A 6352-nucleotide genomic window follows, 5' to 3' on the forward strand; every position below is an offset into this window, starting at 1 on the left:
TGCAAACTGCATATGTCAGCAGTTCAAAGTACGTATTTTAGTTTTCCACAATACCATTGCCACAGTGTTAAAATACAGAATACAGTATAAAATTTATTTTGCACATTACACTTGTCTATCAATTTCTAGCCTTGTCTTTCTCCATTTTCGCTCAGTCTTGCGTCTACGCTTTCGAGATTTAAGTAAAGAAGAGATTATTTATCCACGGTGCTGGTTTGTTGATTAGCACAAATTTGGTTTTGAGTGGTGAAATACAATTGAACCATATGTTAGTCCCGAAATGAAATAGTTTATGTCGAGTGGACGTTAACACCCCACTCGACACAAACAAGGTCATTTCTGGACTCGCATATTGTTTATTTTTATTTCAATAATTCGCTTGCGCGTAGGGGTCTTTAGCAGTGGGAGGAAACTGAGATACCCCACGAGGTTGGACAGCCAACCCTAGTCCTTGTCACGTACGACCGGGGAAAGGAAGACAACCTAGTCAATGATATCACCTGACTTATGGGTGGGTAGTAACACAAATTGTTTTAGGTCTATAGTAATACTGTTGTTAGTAATATCAAAATGTGCATTAAAGTCTTGTTGAACGAGGATATCTGTCCCGAGTCGAAAATTCTCTTGTTTCACTTGGAGGGTGGTGGTTTGTAAATACATATAAACCTCAAGGACTTGCCACAAACTCTTATTACAGTTCAAAATAATTGGAATAATATGAGAGAGAGAGAGAGAGAGAGAGAGAGAGAAATGGGTTTAATGTCCACTCGACACAAACTAGGTCATTTCGGGACTAACATATGATTTTTAATTTTATTTCAATAATTCCTTGCGCGTAGGGGTCTTTAGCAGTGGGAGGAAACCGGAGGACCCGGAGAAACCCACGAGGTTGGACATGCAACCCTACTCCTTGTCACGTACAACCGGGGATTCGTCAAATGATAAGAAAGTCTAAACTGACTTAAAAGGTTGTAGTGTAAGGCTGTCTTTAAATATCATTACTATACCCCCCCCCCATTCCACTGGCCCTATAAGGATGAGCTTAATGTGATAGCCCAAAGGAATCATATCCCTAACTTATGCATCAACACAATCTGGTCATAACCTTGTTTTTCGGTAAGAAATAGGACATCATGTTCATTTTCAAAAAGTAGTTCAATAATGTCTGTTGTATTATTTTTGGCTGCTTGCGAATTCCATTATCCGAACTTACACAAGTGCGTCTGTTTAATAGGATTGTTACCACGATGAAGTTTTAAGTTGATTAACTGAATGGTTTCTTCTCCCCTTACTTTCCACGCTTGGTTGGTTCTTCTATGTTTAGACCATACACAGACAATGTTTAGACCAAGCGGTTTGATCCAATTGAAAACTTGATTATCCAGCCTGTAGTGACTTAGTTTTGAACATAGCAGTGGTATCCAGTCACGACTGGAGAGAGAAATGGGGATTAACGTCCACTCGACACAAACTAGGTCATTTCGGGACTAATAAATGATTGAATTTTATTTCAATAATTCGCTTGCATGTAGGGGTCTTTAGCAGTGGGAGAAAACCGGAGGACCCTGGAAAACCCACGAGGTTGGGCAGGCGATCCTACTCCTTGTCACGTACAACCGGGGAATCGAAACCCCCCCCCCCTCTCTCCCCCTCTCTCTCTCTCCCCCTCTCTGTCCCCTCTCTCTCTCTTTCTCTCTCTCCCCCCTCTCTCTCTCTTTCTATCTCTCTCCCCTCTCTCTCTTTCTCTCTCTCTCCCCCTCTCTCTCTCTCTCTCTGGTATATATTGACTTGATAGGGAATCGTTATACGTATCCTATTGTTACTGCAGTGACAATACTCAGCTTTACAAACACCCATCATACTTTTCCTAAATTTAGTTATTGTCAAAACGTTCATCTATACTTGTAACATGGACGATAAATGTTCCTTTGTTCTTTTTGTTGAATAAGCAGATTGTTTTCCCTCTAGTAGATTGGGTGGAGCTTAACCATGTTCAGTGTTATTGCACACTTTTGCTGGTTTACACTAGTTTTAGTAGAAATCGTCAGGTGTCAATGTTACAGCCTCGATGTTTAAACCTGTTAAAGGCTCAATACCACTCTTGTTGTAACTGAATAATATGTCCCAATCTTTATTCTGGTCAACAAATTGCACTATTTTACAATATTCCAATTAATTGATGATAAAAATTTCATCTTAACACACCTAATTTAAAAAAATTGGAAAAATTCAAATAAATGATTTGAAAAGTCTGACGTAAAGCTTTTCAAATGTGACTTGGATTTAAAAATATTTTTGAACCCTCTGGACAAGTAAAATAGGATTTAATGGATAATTTAGACAACAGGTAAGACACTAACACATCTAGTACTTAGAATAAGGCTATTTTTTATTTTCTGGGGCTGTCAAGCTAGCAAGAGTGTTATTGTCTCTTTAACTCATGAAGTCCGTGCTATAAATATAATTTAGCCTAAGCAGTAAATGCTCATGATCGAACTTGGTCAATGTTTTGGTGCAGTGAAACTATACACCAAAACAATGACCAATCAAATCGCTTATCTCTACTTATCCTACGCAGAAAATGCTCATCTTCAAACTCCACCCAGACATTGACCTAATAAACACCTACACCAAGTTTGAACATTCTAGCCCGATTAAATGCAGAAATATTGTGTCCCAAAAACGTGTGACGGACAGACAGACGGACGGACGGACAGGCCCTTAATATTAGCACGCTGCTCTCTGAGAAAGACGGGAGACTAAAAACAGCATAATTGAAAACTGAAGCAAATAGTTTATATGATGTCGGGCCTTTCTGAAATATTCTCTGTCCTGGTTTATTTTTTTATTTTTTTTATTTTTTGTGTGTTCCTTGTTTTTGATATCGGTAATTACCTATCCTTAAACATAGCCATAATAAATATAATAAATTGAACTTGTATAGCGCCAAAATCCAGTTTGTAAAGCTGCTCATATGATTATGAGTACACAATGTAAAACAATATAGATAGAAAATCTTAAAATTAAACTATTGGGTAAAACAAATAAATAGCATGAGCGTACGGATAAAATATAAAACATTAAAATAATGGGCGTCCTCGCTGAAGGAATTCCCAGCTGTTGTCGCTAGTAAAAACTCGGTTCCACGTGACCTTATCGATGGTAAGAGAACCGTATCGGTATTAAATTCCGTATCAACGACAAAAACTAACGTTTGTCAACACACGAGTTCGTTATGAATGTACAGGAAAACTGTGCTATAAGGTAAACAATGAGGTCACGTGGGACCGCATCGCCTATAAATTATGTCCCTTTATCTCTAGCGAGGACGCCAATTGATAAAATGAGTTTGAGAGGGTATAAGCTTTTTGCGGGAAGTCCAACAAGCAACGGCTTACAATAATCGAGTCTGGATGTAATAAAGGAGTTGACAAGTAGTTTACAGGTTTCAAAATTGATATAAGGACGGATTCTACCAATGCTGTACAGGTGGAAATTGCACGATTTACAAATAGATGAGATATGGGATTTCTTGTCCAGTGCAGAGTCGAAATTTACACCAAGATTTCGTACAGACGTTGACAAAGGGATATTGGCATCTCCAATTTTCACAGAATTGTGTATTCCATTTAGGTTTAAAAAGTTGTATCACTTCAGTTTTATCATCTTTCAATTTTAAAAGATTTAGTTTCATCCAGGATCTTACATCCGCAATGCAGGCCCCGAACTTTGTTATGTTTTTGGTATCGTTACTCTTATTCAACGCGATATACATTTATGTATCATCGGCCTAAAGTTGTTAGTCAATTTTGTGTTTTCTTATGATGTCGTCTAAAGGAGAAGTGTGTGCTGTGAATAAGAGTGGGCCCAGGACCGAACCTTGCGGCACACCATATTTCAGCCTTTGTGTAGGAGATTTACTGTTATGGATACTTACTGCTTGCTCCCGACAATCCAGATAACTGGTGAACCATGATAGTGCACCGTCTTCGATCCCAAAAGTATAAAAAATAGTATAAGAAAAGCCATTAAATGCATGACAGATATAATTGGAGGGAGAATACTAAATTATTTCAAGGTCCAAAATAGGATGGTGTCCATATTCAATTCCAACGCTCTTACAGACATTACCCTAAAGTTTGAAAACTATAGGGCGTAATTTAAAACCTCTGAAAATAATGTCCCTACAGGTTAGGATTCAAACTTTGAACTATACGAAACGAAATGGGCCTACAGGTTAGGATTTAAACCAGCCTAATTAAAATTTTGACCAATAATAGTTTCGTTAAGTATCACTGTAATAATGATGTCATTTACTAAGGAAATGAAATGAAATGAAATGGGGTTTAACGTCCTACTGTTCTGCTCCTAACCTGGGCTAATGAAGACGGGCATACGCCATACAGTGTGCTATGAGGGAAATTTTTCCCGGGGAGCGGCGCTACGGCCTACTCTTATATCGAATTCCAACTGCCAAGGGATCTTTTACGTGCACGCCAATGTGTACACGGGACCTCCGAACGACTTGACAGTTGTCCTTGTCAGGCCCTCCGTCCTGCATCACTGACAAGGGGACACCACGCCGGAAAATCTGGATGAACTTTCTCGGCCAACGCGATTTATGAGATTGGTCGATAAAATAGCAACCATCAAAGGCGGATAACTTGAAAACGTGTCTCCCCCATAGATTAACCCAGGTGTTAGTGGAGTGAGAGAGGGAGAGAGAGAGAGAGAGAGAGGGGGAGGTTCCTGTTCAATATTACGCCGATGCTTGGTTTTAATGGATTTCCAGCACTTGCGTGAATGTTGTGATTGGCTTCCTCTGTTATAATAAATAAGAGAGATAGAGAGAGATGGGGTTTAACATCCACTCGACACAAACTAGGTCATTTCGGGACTAACATATGGTTTTTAATTTTATTTCAATAATTCGCTTGCGCGTAGGGATCTTTAGCAGTGGGAATAAACCGGAGGACCCGGAGAAAACCCACGAGGTTGGACAGGCGACCCTACTCCTTGTCAAGTACAACCGGGGAATCGAAATCCCACCAGTTGACTCAATGACAGACCTTATGATACAGAGCAGCGCCCATGTGCTATTCATTCTGCCATCCAGTTAGTGGAGTAAAACGGAATGAAACCCCTGGGGATACCGAGGATGGTATTGTGATAGCCAAATTTAGTTGATCCGAAATATTAAATGCTTTGGTCATTTTCTACAAAATGGCCAAAGCCCCTTACGTTCTAGTCATTATAACGTTATTACCGTGGAATCCACATTAACAACGTATGGTTGAACAAGCGGTTGCCTAGAAATGGTCCCACTACTGATGTCTTCCGCCTTACTCCAGTCACAGTAGTGGCTGGTCCTACGGAGTGCCTTTGCGCAAGTTTTTTGTCATATGCTATAGCCCCCTTAATTTACACATAAAATGACCCCAAACTGTACTGCACATAGCTTATCACACTGATCCGCAGTGAATATTTGCTTGGCCGCGACAATCACTGATAAGGATGACATTGATGCGGCTTAATGAGCTAGAAATATTAACTTTTTTCCTGCGACAAATTAAATTCTAAAACATTTTTTGTATATATTGGAAAAATAAATTAAGGCGTTTGACGTATTTGTAGGTAAAAATTATTTCCTATTTAGTGTAAATGGGTATTAAAATGACTAAAATGCAGCATTATCTCCGAAGTAGTTATGTCTTATGTAAACAATGCACGCGCCATTCAGCCAATGATTCACACCGCGTGCTGTGACAGCACGTGTTAAGGCAGTCATCTATGACAGAGATATTATACTAGACTCGTAATTCTCTGTGAAACAGATTGATAGCTTATATAACACATAATGAACCAATTTAGGCGCGGATCCAGAGTTTTTTTTGCAAAACAACATTTTTTATGAGAAAAGTGTCATCATAATTGTGCTTTATCCTTTATCGTCAGATGGTGGGACAGGATGGGCACTCAAAGTGCGAGATAATGATATAGACATATGTGATATCACAATTAATGCTTTGCATCAATAAAATTGAATCACAATGTCATCGTATTAATTCATAATATAAATTCACGTCAAACAGGATATTGGATTTCTCTGTTTAAAAAGATCAATGCGTATGTACATATACGCCAAAATGACGATAGAGACCATGTATTTCTCAAAAAAATTTCAAGCCGAGTGGGGGGGGCATACCTTTTCTCAGCAAACCTGTCAAACCCCCTCCTGCAAAAATTCCTCGACCCGCCCCTGCAATTTCCATTGAAATAAAGGTGAAGTCTTACCGCATATTTATATCATTTGATGAAACCCAACTGTTATGTAATTTGGCGGGATTTCATC

The sequence above is a fragment of the Patella vulgata genome, chromosome 6 (genome assembly GCF_932274485.2).
Source record: "Patella vulgata chromosome 6, xgPatVulg1.2, whole genome shotgun sequence".
NCBI lineage: Eukaryota > Metazoa > Mollusca > Gastropoda > Patellidae > Patella > Patella vulgata.